Consider the following 13,626-nt stretch of genomic DNA (forward strand, 5'->3'; position numbering starts at 1 on the left):
TTTTCATTTTTTTCTAATGTGTATTTTTTTAAATAAAATAAAAAAATAAATAAAAATAAAAATTTTAAAAAATAATTTTTAGCTTTTCTTAAAATAAAAAAAAAATTATTAAATTAAATTAAAATTTTTATTTTATTTTATTTTATTTCATTTTATTTTTATTTCATTGTATTTTTATATTTATATTATTTATTAATTATTTAATTTATTTATTTATTATTTTAAAAAATTTATTAATTATTTTTTTTTTTAATTAATTTTTTTAAATTTTAAAAATTTAAAATTTTATAATTTGAAAATATAAATATAATTAAATTTAAAGTTAATGATTTTTTTTTTATTTTAATAAATAATAATAATATTCAAAACTTAATATTTTATAAATTTATTTTTTTTTAATTTTGAAAACCTCTAAATATATATTTTAAAAAAATTGTCAAACGTACAAGTTAAAACCCAAAAAAATTAAATTTAACTATATTTTAAGAAAAACGATTTTTAAATAAAACTAAAATATATGAAAATTTTTTACTTAATTTGTCCATTAAATTGGCTTGAAAAAAAGTTTTTAAATTTATTTAAAAAAACTCTTTTTAAAATAAATTTAAATGACTTGCAAGATTCGTAACATAAAAAAATTAACTAAATAATTTTAAAATTAATTAAATATTTTGAATAAATAAATAAAATAAATTTAAAAAAAAATAAATTAAATAAATATAATAAATATAAAAATAAATAAATAAATTTGAATAAAAACATTTTATGGAAAAAATAAATTTTAAATAAATTAAAAATATATTAAATATAAATATATATTAAATTTTAATTTTTTTTAATTTTTTTTTTAAAAAATATATTAAATTTTGAAATTATTATTTTATTATAAAATTAAAATAAAATTAAAATTTAATTTAAAAAAATTTTTTTTTATTTTAAAAAATTATTAAATTAAAAAAAAAAATTTTAAATTAAATTAATTAATTTAAATTTTAATTTTAATTAATTTTAATTAAATTTTAAAATAAATAATTTTAATAAATTTTTAATAATGAAATTTTTAATTTTTTTTTTTCAACCCCTAACAAACATATGATAATTAAGTGCGATAAAAATCTCATAAAATTAAAATAAAATAAATTTCACCTTCTTTTGCAGCTAATTGAAAAAAAAAGTACAAAATAAAAAAAAAATAAATATATATGGGAATGAAATCGCACGCGTGTTATGCATGCTATTTTAAACGCCGCCGCGCCATGCCTCGACAAGTGAGTGAAGGTTGTGAGAAATATTCCTCTCCATGCAATTTGTTTTGTATTATTTTTTCCATAAATATTCAACTTTTTTTTTGTCTGCTCGCCGCCTGTGTGATTAGTTAAACTAACCAACATAGATCATGTAATTAAGATATTTTGCACGCACTCTTCCTTCGAACAACACAACATGAGTAGATATTTATTAATTTTATCTATTTTTACATGCGAAACACAAAAAAAGGCAGCAATGAAATTGATTGACACGCAAATGAATAAATTTTCTATGATGATATGATGAGTTGAAACATCACACTTGCGACCTTGTTTTGATGTTTAATTAAAAATAATTCTCAATTGCGGCGGCGATGTGTGTTAATAGGTGATTATGGAAATTCAGGTTAATAACTAATCACCCCGTTTTTCTCGCGCACAGTAAGGACAGCTTTTGTTCCGAAAACGCTTCATCATCATGCGAGGAGTTTCTCATGCAATCTTCTTAATTAGCTGAGTCTCATCCTTCTCGGCATGTGAGTAATCTGCATGAGAATCGAGACAATTGCGAGGATGATACTCGGAAAACTTTGAGAAAAATAAAACAATGAAAAATTTTATTTGTTTTTCTCGTCTTAATGCTTTTCTGTGTCTCATTCCTCTTCCTCGTGCCAAAAAAAAAATTAAAAATAAAAGGAATCTCATTTCATGCGTGTGTGTGGAAGATGTTGAATGATTTATACTTTATAACGAAAGTTTTTGTCGTCGTCGTCGGATGCATGTGTGCCTGTGGTGATAATTATTTACAGTTTTTCGTCGACAGCAACAACAACAAATAAACTTAAAAAAAAGTTTTTCGTGAAAGTGATACAGATACAGCTAAAGGCTGTTTTAATGACACATGCAAGTGTCTCGATGATGGTGTGAGGTGCAATTTTGTCCTGTGAAGAATTTGTGTTTCGCGAAAATTTCGACAAGTATTAATTTTAACTGAAATATTATTTCAAATAAAATTTAATTTAATTTTTTTATTAATTAAATTAAATTTAATTTTTTAAATTAATTAAATTAAATTATTTTTTGAATTAAATAATAATATAAAAAATAATTAAAAAATATATACATTTATAAATAATCTATTTTTTTTTATTTTTTCTTAATTTTATTTTTTTTCCAAGATAATCATTAAATAAAAAAATAATATGTATTTTTAAAATTAAATTTTTTTATAAATTAATTTTTTAAATCTTTTAAAAAATATTAATTTTTTCAAATTTAATTTATTTTTTTATGAAAGAAAATAATTAATTCATTTTAAATTTTTTATTAAATTTTTTTTATTTTTTAGTTAATTATTAATTTTTTTCAAATTTTTTAATAAAATAATTAAAAAATTATTAATTTTCATGAATATTTTATTTTCTGAATTTTAATTTTTTTTTAGATTATCATAAAAAAAAATATTAATTTTGTTATCATTTTTTATTAAATTTTTGAAAATAATAATTTTATTTAATTTTTAATGAAATAATGCAAAAATTATTAATATTCATGAATATTTCATTTTTTTAAATATTTTCTTAATTTTATTTTTTATTTCAAGATAATAATTAATAATAGTAATTTTTTTATTATTTTTTTTTTTAATTTTGAAAATAATTATTTTATTTAATTTTTGAAATTTGAATTATTTTTTTTTAAATTTTGAATTTTTTATGTTTTTTTTTTATTTTTTTCTATATTTTAAAATAAAATTAATTAACGAAATATTTTTTTTATTTTTAAATTTTTTTTCTTAAAAAAAAACAAAAATATAGGTAAATTTTTATTTTTTAATTCTTAAATTTAATTCTAAAAAAAAAAATTTAAATGGCAAAATGTTAATTTTTTACAATGACAAATATTTTACTTGTCAACCCTTCTTCATGCAAAAAATCCTCTCAAACCATATTTTGATTGCTCCATCATTTATCTAAATTAAAATCCTCATGTCTCGCATAATTTTTTATTATAAAGTCATAAAAAAAGACTCACATGCTCACATCGACAAAAGTTTAAGCGCCTTAATTTTCGTCTCGAGGGAACACACATACTCCATGTTCTGCTTTATTTCTTCCTAATACTCTTGCAAAAAATTTTTTATGACACACTTCAACAAGGGAATTGTTTGCGTTCTAAGCGATTACGCGACTCATACGTGTAACAAATTTCGCATGTACCCGAAAATAAACAACAAACAGACATCACAGCTTAGAATGCCTTCTTGTCGTCTTTGGCGCTGCCTCATTGAGGAAAAATTGTCAAAATTGAATAAAGTAAATTAGTGGCGTAATACATGAAAATTTTATTCTTAATAATTCGCGAGATGTGATGCGATACGAATGCGAATGAATATAAATGTTGCCTCAATTTCTTCGTTCGAACGACGGCGGCGGAAGGCACAATTGTGTTGTCGTCATCTGTGGGGTACGCAAATGAGGTTTTTTTCGTCATTCAACAGCATTCATATGAATGTAACGGAAAACACATATGTGTCTCTGAATAGTCAGTGACGGGCTTAAAATTTTTTTGAAGGGTCCTTTTCGATGATTGGATAAAAAAATATTTAAAAAATTATTAAATTAATTATTATTAATAATAATTTAATTTAATTAAAATTTAAAAAAATATGAAATTTAATTTAAAAATAATACATAATTAATTTTAAATTATTTTTATTTTTTTTAAAATGTTTATTAATTATTTTTCATTTATAAAAATTTATTCAATTTTATTTTTTTTACATATTTAAATTTTTTTAAATAATTAATTAATTTTATTTATAATTAAAAATTAAAAAAAATTAAATTTATTTCAAAAAAATCCAAATTAATTAATTAATTTTAATAAAATAAAATTATTTTTTTAAATTTATTGAATTATTTTTTTTTTAATTTATTTTTTTTTTATAATTTTAATTTTAATTAATAAATTAAAATTTACGATTTAATTATTTTTTTATTAATTAATTTAATTAAAAATTTTTTTTTAATTTTTATTTTTTTAATAAATTAATTATTTTAATCAAATTAAATTATTAATTTTATTTAAAAATAATTAATTTAATTAATTTATTTTTTTTTTCAAATTTAAAAAAAAATTCAAAAAATATTTCATGTTCACCTCTGTCCTGTAAAGAAAAAAATGAAAAAATAAGAATAAAATTTAATGATGAGGCAAGAGACAGACGAGATGGAATGGGGCCCTATTAAATATACTTTTAAATTTTTTATTTTATTTTTTTCTAAGGATATGTGGATTCGTGTGTGTGTTTTTGTGCTTAAATTGTTTTCCGAGGGAATATGTGGAAATGTGTATTAATAAAAATGAATACCTAAGTAGTGCAGGATTTTTTTTTCTTTCTATCGTTATTATTTACAGAAATGATGTGCATATGAATGAATGAGAATTAAGTTGATGCTCTCATATTTTTTTCATACATACGTTTTTCCGCATAATGAATTCATTTCGTAAAATACAAAAAAAAATGGTAAAAAAGTTTGAAGATGTTAAAATGTGAAGCGATGTGTGTGTTTTTCTGACGTTCGTTATGAATGTAATATTTTTCGGGAAGGCAATATGTCTCTCGTTTGTTTACCTTGTGTCTGTCTCAGATTTACACATATTCCCTTTTTTTTTGGCAAAAAGATATCGTTGCAAGAAGAGTGATAATTATTTTTTTTCGGGGGTGAATCATTAAGAAGAGCAAAAACATGTTTGTACGATGCGAAAGAAATAAAGGAAAATATTTGTATGAAAGTTGTCATGCATGATATAAGAATACAAACGTGCAAACGAACAAACAAACGTGTGTGTAAATGAAAAGAAAATTTAATGAGGAAAATGCAGGAAAAATAGGGAGGGGATGTTCAATTAGTTTCAAAAAATATTTTTTAAAACTTTAAATTGAAGAGAATTTTACATTTTTATACTCCTCATATTACATTTTCTCATTTTTTTTTAAAATTTTCACATTTTGTTACTCCTCATTTTATTACTCCTCATTTCAAATTTTGTTGAAATTTTTTCGTTTTATTACTCCTCATTTCAAATTTTCTTGAAATTTTCTCATTTTATTACTCCTCATTTCAAATTTTCTTGAAATTTTCTCATTTTATTACTCCTCATTTCAAATTTTCTTGAAATTTTCTCATTTTATTACTCCTCATTTAAAATTTTTCTCATTTTTGTACTCCTTATTTCACAATTTCATACTCCTCATGATTTAATGAGATAATTTTAACATATTTTTATAGATTTTAATTTTTCATATTTTTAATTAAAGACAAAATAACTCAAAACTTTAAAATTATTCCAAAATCTTATCATAGAAAATTTTTTTTTACCCGAAGTTGAAGATCCCTGATAAAATTTTTACACAAAAAATAAACAAAAAGTGCATTTCCATATGATATCATACACTTTTTCGACTTACATGTGAATGAAACTTGAACTTCGCATGTTTGCTTTTAAAATAATAAAATATTATATTTTTTGTTTACTCTCTTACGAAGACAAAAACATTGTTCTACGCGTTCCTTCTTAATACCTACATCTTAATTAGTGAAAAATTTTCCTTTCTCTTTTTTTCTTATTTTTTTTTATGAAAAAAAAGGGAAAAAAACGCGAGACATGTAAATTTTAAGATGCAAAAAAAATATTAATTAAAAAAATGTTTTTAGAAGGAAAAAAAATAGTTCTATAGAAAATACGAAAACAAATATCAAAAGAGAGGTCAACAATGTTCCTTCGAAAAAAATGAAGGCTTCTCCTTTAATTAACCTAAAACATAAAAATTTTCTTTTGTCTGGTTTTCCTTTTCTCCTTATATGACTAAAAGAAAGCCAAAACCAAGAAAAAAAAACTTTTTTTCTTAATATAAAGACTCCTCGTGTTTTAAAAGGTGAACAAACATTCAACTTTCAACACACAAAATATATAAAAAATATTTTTTTTTTATTTTTTATATATAAAAAAGTACGCACACACCCATCTCATTATGATAATTTTTCAACATAATTTTTTATTCGACATAATATTTGTTTTTCTTTTTTCGCATACACATTTTCCTTATTAAACTACACGTAAATATACACGAAGTTTAATAAGAAAAACACGTACGTTTATCTTGGCATTTAAAAAAAAATATATGAAAAAATACATTTGCTTGGATAGACGAATAAAAAAGCACATTAGTGTGCTCATGCTGTTCTAACGTTTAACGCTAAAAAAAGAAAAAAAGGACGACGTGTATAAATAATATAAATTTTCCAAGAAAATCCTGAATGTGACGAGAGACGAAAATTGTTACCGTTTTAAAAAAAAATCACATTACATGATTACGGAAAAAAATCACGTCATTAACGGAAAAAAATAAGTTCACGTATTTATCGATATTTGCATAAAATATCAATTGAAAGGCGTAAATTGAGGTTTAAGGCATTTTGTCTCATTCTTTATTTGAATATATGTATGATGATGTGAGAAAAGAATGATTCTCAATTAAAAATTTTCAATAAATTTTTAAGGGGTTTAACTTCAGGCAAAAAAATCTTTCGATCGAAAATTTGACTTAATTTTTTTTTTAATTATAATTGATTTAAAATAAAATTTTTTGAAAAAATAAAATTTAATTTAAAAAATATTTAAATCAAAAAAATTAAATTAATTATAATTAATTTTTATTTAAATTTTAATTTTTTTTATTTAAAAATTTTTAAAATTATTTTTTTTAGAATACAAAAAAAAATTGTGAAAAATAAAATAAAATTTAAATTTAAAAAAAATAAATTTTATTTTTATTAATTTAAAAATTAATATTTATTATTTTTTTTTTAATTAATTTTTAATTTAAAAATTAAATAAAATTAATTTGTAAAATTTAAAAAAATTTAATATTTAAAAATTATTTTTCATTTTTTTCTTAAACTTAATTTTTAAATTAAAAAAAAAATAATTTTGATTTAAATTAATTTTTAGTTAAATTTTAATTTTTTAATTTAAACGTTTTTAAAAAAATTATTTTTTTTTTGAAAATTAAAATTCAATTTTAATAGATTTTTTTAATTAAAATTTTTATTTAAATTTTTATAAATTTTTTTTTTAAATTTAATTTATTTTAAATAAAATTAAATTTTAATTTTTTTTAATTTAAATTTTAAAATTTATTTTTAAAATTAAATTTTATTACCTGATAATTAAAATTTTAAATTAATTTTGAATATTTTTTTAAATAAATTTTTATAAATTAAAATTGGCTTAAATAAAAAATAATTTTTTTTTTAATTGAAAATTTTTTAAAATAAAATTTACTTATTTTTAATTTAAAAATAAATTTCAATTTTTTTACAATTTTTATAATAAAATTTTAAATAGTAAAAAAAAGTTAATTGAGAAAAACTTGTGACATTAAAAAAGTAAAAAAAAAATCTCTGACGACAACTTTCTATAGATTTTAAATTCATGTCAAGAAGCTACAAAGATAGAAACATAATTTGATATGAGCATCTGTAATTCACAAACTCATTTCATTTAATCCACTCTGCTTCCTCTTTTTACTCCGTAACAAGCAGCATGCAATATATCGTAAAACCATCACATCACATATTTACTTTTTATTTATGTCTCTAGATATTTTTTCCGTATTTAATGCAAGCTCAAGATGCTCCGAGATGCGAGTTACAAGTACAGTACACGTTTTTATGCAAATTTTTTTTCTCTTCTTAAATAACGTAGACTCATATCAATGAATGAAAAAAAAAATAAACGTATGTTTCTTGTTTTATTTTTAAGGGAGACGATTTTTTTTTCTGAGGAGTGCCGAGTACCTATCGAGGATTTTTTTTCTAAATGAAAAGGAAAAAAAAATAATACAGACAATTTTCTACATACGTCTCACACCTCTTCTTCTCATTTACATGTGAGAGATAATTTTTCTGGATAAAGTTTTTTTTAGACATATATCATCGATAAGAATGTTTTGTTTGGATTTAACGAAGGGGTGGTTTTGTATGGCTTTGAAGTATTGCGTTATGGCATAGAATTCAATATCGTCTTAATATGTTGTGCGGATTTGGTGAAAATGAGTCATTAGGGCTCATGGGAATCGATTTCAGAATGAGTTTTAAAGCTTGTTCTTGTTAAAATAATTCATAATAAAAATATTTTAAATTTTTTTTTTAATTTAGGTTCAATGGTTCATTTTTATATGTTCAAAAATTATATTTAAGAAGCTTCAGTTTTTGTTAGGTTTTTAACTGTAGCTTACTGATTAAATAACTAACTGATTCCAAAGATTTTTTCTCGGAGCTTCATATAAAAAATTAAAGTTAGGCCAAATTTAAATCAAAAATTTTTTAAAAATTGTTCAAAAATTTAAATTTAAAATTTTCATTTTTTTGTCAGATTTTTTACTGTTGATAAATTTTGTGTAAATTAACTCATTTCATAGGTTTTTACTATGAACTTTGAATAAAAAATCAAATTTAGGTCAAATTTTAACTAAAAAAATTTTAATTGAACTCAAAATAATAATAATAATAATAATAATAATAATTTTAAATTGTCAGTTTTTGTTAGATTTTTAAATGTAGCTTACTGACTTTATAACAAACTAATTCCAAAGATTTTTTCCTGAAATTTCATTTAAAAAATTAAAGTTAGGCCAAATTTTAACTAAAAATCTAAAATTCTCAAACCATCTTATTCGAAATTTCTTCAATAAATTACTTTAAGAAAAAGATTCCATCTCCCTAATTTCCTTCGTTGTCTCAAATCAATACCATTTTACATACCAAAGAAATTTTCCTTCTTTCGACATTACCTCCCAATGATATAGTAAATATTTTTCTTCAAGTAATAAATATGTTTGCAAATAAAGAAAATTCATAAGGCTAATCCTTCGAAATGTGAAATGTTTTTTTTCTTCTCCTTTTCACATTTTTCAATGGAATTAATTTTTTATCGAAATTTATGGAGTATTGAGACTCATTCATTTGAATAAAAATTTTGAGTAAAACTGAAGTCTTCTCTTTATGATATTTTTTTTGGCAAAGACGAACATTTTCTTCGATTGAATATTTTAAGAGGATGCAAGAGAGCTATTAATAATAATTTTCCAATTTATAATTTTTCTCGTTTTTTTTCTTCGATAACTTTCCAATTTAATCAAAGTCATAAATAAGTTCGACAAATAATAAATTGAACATGTTTATGTTTTAAGAACCAATTTACGGGAATTGTTGTGAAAAATGCATCTCTTAGTTGATTAAAAAAGTCTGTTTTTTTCCAACACGTGAATCCCCTATCATTTTAAACATACGCTGATTAAATTTGTATTATTTCAAACATTTGCCTGCGAAAAAGTCGTTGTACAAATGCGAGACACATGTTTGATAATAACTTTGGGAGCAGAAAAAGAAAACAGAACACACACACATCATCATTCAATATTATTTTCTTTCTCTCAATTTAGAGAGCTTTCTGGAAAACGTCTTTTTTGTTTCGCAGCCGAAGAATTGAATGAAAGGAGCAATTGAAGTATGATATCATTGTTTTTGCATTAGCTTAAGTAATATTTCACATTTTCACATGTTTTGTTCTGTTTTTGCAGATAAATGTTCGACTAATGTATTTATCGTGCGGATTTCGGAAAATATATGTGTGTAAGGGTAAAAAAACACATGTAAGAGATTTCGAGTAAGAGAGAAAGTAACAGATCTATACCTTAAACAATAAAGTATGCGAGGAAAAGTGTGTTTGTGATGATTTAACGGGTTCGTGAAGAAAAACAAAAGGAATCTGTTATTGATGGCAAATTATCGCGTGGAAAAAGTTTTTGTTGAATTTGAAGAACAAAACTGTCAGAAAATTGATGGTTTTAAAATTTCGTTACTTTCTTTAAAAATTTTAAATAAACATTTTTTGGATGTAAAATTATAGCTTAAGGCCTTTTCAGGTATTTATAAAGTTGTTAATGAAAAAAATATTAAGATAAATTCTTTGAAAAATACAAAATTTTAAGTTTTTTTTTAATTAAGGTTGATTTTTATAGGTTTAAAAATTAAAGTCAAAAGTATTCAGTTTTTGTTAGATTTTTAACTGTAGCTTACTGACTAAATTTCTAACTAATTCCAAAGATTTTTTCTTGAAACTTCATTTAAAAAATCAAAGTTAGGCCAAATTTAAATCTAAAAATGTTTCATTAAACTAAAAATCAAAATTTGAAATTTTTAGTTTTTGAAAGATACAAATTTATAATTTAATTTTATTTAGAATTTAGAGGATTAATTGAAGATACAAGTATAAACTTAAGTCTATCCTGAAAAAAAAACATTTCAATAGCTTGGTTTGGATTAAAAAGTATTGATTTTGGAAAACGAACTCTATCTCACAGAATTCATAAAATTTAATTCATTTTTTTTTTTTTTTTTTTTTAATTACAGATCAACCTAAAGATGAATCTGATCGAACTTAACAGAATTGAATGTTTAAATGTAAAGATCTTAAGTCAAGTAATGTTTATAAACCATCAAATTTTGTACTGAAATCCGTTCAAAAGTATTATAAAGAGATATTTATAATTCAAAGGAAAGTCTATGAACGGAATTCAGTACAAAATTTGATGATTTATAAGCTTTACTTGACTTAAGATCCTTACGTTCAAACATGAAGTTCAGTTAAGTTCGATCAGATTCATCTTCAGGTTGATCTGTGATAAAATCTGAGGTTGATTTCACATTGAAAGTAGTTGATAAATGTGAAAATTTTCTGAAGTGAAGGTTCAGTTGGAGATGCTTTGAATCAATTAAGAGGTTCATGGTAAGATTCCTTCAATGATTTTGAAGTCACAAAGGTTCAAATTTGAATCCTTTGAGACTTCAAAACCTTAACAAAAGTTCAAAATTTGAATCCTTTAAGACATCAATATCTTATTGTTGAAGTTATATTGAAGTCTTAAAGGATTCAAATTTGAACCTTTGTTGAGATTTTGAAGTCTCGAAAGTATTCGAATTTTGAACCTTTATGACTTCAAAATCTTTCAAGAAATCCAACCATGAACCCCTTAACTGCTTCAAAGCATCTCCAACTGAACCTTCCAACAAATTTTCACATTTATCAACCAACTACTTTCAATGTGAAATCAACGTTCATGATTACTGTTACAAGGCAACTTTGCTTGACTGATGGACCGTATAACTAACCAACTTGTCATACGCAGCTGAAATCCAGCTAAAATTAAAACAAAAAACTAAAATGTCATTGTCACTTACCTTTAAGTAGTTGCAGCGATTTTAGAATGTCGTCGTCATCATTCACTGACTTGAATCGAAAAGCAATTATTTTGACCATATTGTCAATGAGACCAAAAATGTATGTTAAACTCATTAAGTAGTGAAATTCGTTGTGTAACGATTAATTACGAAAAAAAAACTACTTGAACGTGAATCATCATAAAAATTCTTTTTCTTAACCCTTTCCTTCCTTCCTTCCCATATCACACCCGTTACTTTTTTTTTTGGCTTGAGTGATATGAGGTCGTCAGCATGTGTTTCGTGTGTTATTAACGTGAGCTTTTAATTTACATCAAAATGAATAGGTAATGCCTTCGTACTTTTTTGGTAAGTTTTTTTATATGAACTTGTAAAGTAGAGGAAAAAAACGGAAAGCAAGCAATAAAACAGAGATTTTTGAATGTGATATCGTACTCGCGTCGCGGTTAACGTCGTCATTTAGTATGTTAATATAAATAACCTTAATATATGTTGCGGCGTACGTCAAAATAGGCTGAAAATCTATTCAGAAATCGACATCATTAAGACTAAGCCGCATGTATATATGAATTTCCTTTTCTCCTTAATGTGCACACTTTATTGTCGCCGAAATGCCACATGATGTGAAAAGAACCGCTAAACGTTAATAATGGTGTTTCCATATCACAACGAGGATTTTTTCGAAGATTGTGTCAAAAAAATTTTTCTTTAACGAGTTCACATGTTGAAATTATGTAACAATGGAAAAAATGTGAGAAATTTCTTGCCAACCCTGTAATGTGACGTTAACTCCTAAAAAAAAATTCGGAATGAGTTTAATAACAACATGAAGAGGTAATAAATGACTTTTATATCAAAACACGCACACAAGAAGTGTGAAGGTAAAAACTTGCGTGCATGTAACATTTACAACAATTTTCGAATGTGTGTTACGAAAAAAATTCTAATTCGTTTTTTTTTATATTTAAATATTCGCCTCCTTTTAATTCTTATCGTGTGATGTTTATCTTTAAAGCGGAAGTTTTCGACGTATGTATGTTTGATGAACTTTATATGAGTTTCCACGGCACGCATTTTTTTTTATCAAATAAATAAAACTTGAACTCATTTTTGTTGGTTTTACAACCAAAGTGTAGGTTTTAATAAAATAATAAAAAAATATTTTTTTATGATTGCATGTTTAGTTCAAATTGGAAAAATTTTATGTATAAAAATAAAATTAATAGTGAGGAACCTTGTTATATGTGATTTTAATTCGATTAAAAGGAATCGTAAAAAAAAGAGTTAGAATTTTATTACATTTTGATTGATGATGTCCTTAGCAAAAAGTTGTATACATTGAAACCACTTTTATGACAAATTAAATATTAGCATGAAGTGTAACATACGAACTTTTTATACAAATAAAAAATTTTTTTTTGGTACAGAGCGTTTTAAAATTTTCGTAAGATTTTTATTTTAAATTTAAAAAAAATATATTTTAATTTTTATAAATAAAAATTTTAATTAAAGTTTTTTTTTTAATTTATATTAATAAAAATTTTATTTTTTAATTTTAAATTTATTTTTATTAATTTATATTTAGTTTTAAATATTTTTAAATTAAAAAAAAACAAATAATTAGTTTTTTTATAGAAAATATATTTTTAAATTAAATGATTCAAATTTTTTTTAAGTAATTTTTTTTAATTTTAAAAATAATTTTAATTAAAATGATTTTTTTTTTTGAAAACATTTTAATAAAAACTTTCAAAATAAAAATAAAATAAAATATAAATAAAAAAAAAATAAATTTAATCATTTGAAAAATTATTTTTAATCAAAAAAATCATGCTTTTAAAAAATTAAATTTTTCAAAAATAAACTTAGGTTTTACAAAAATTAATTTTTTAATTAAAAAATTTTTAATTTTAATTTAAAAATAAATAATAATAAACAAAAAAAATTAAAATTAATTTAAATATAAATTAATTAATTTATTTGAAATAATAATTTAAAATAAAAAAATATAATTAAAAATTGTAATAAAAAATTAAATAAATAAATTAATAACTTTTAAAATAAATTTT

This window comes from Culicoides brevitarsis, chromosome 1, assembly GCF_036172545.1.
Source record: "Culicoides brevitarsis isolate CSIRO-B50_1 chromosome 1, AGI_CSIRO_Cbre_v1, whole genome shotgun sequence".
Classification (NCBI taxonomy): domain Eukaryota; kingdom Metazoa; phylum Arthropoda; class Insecta; order Diptera; family Ceratopogonidae; genus Culicoides; species Culicoides brevitarsis.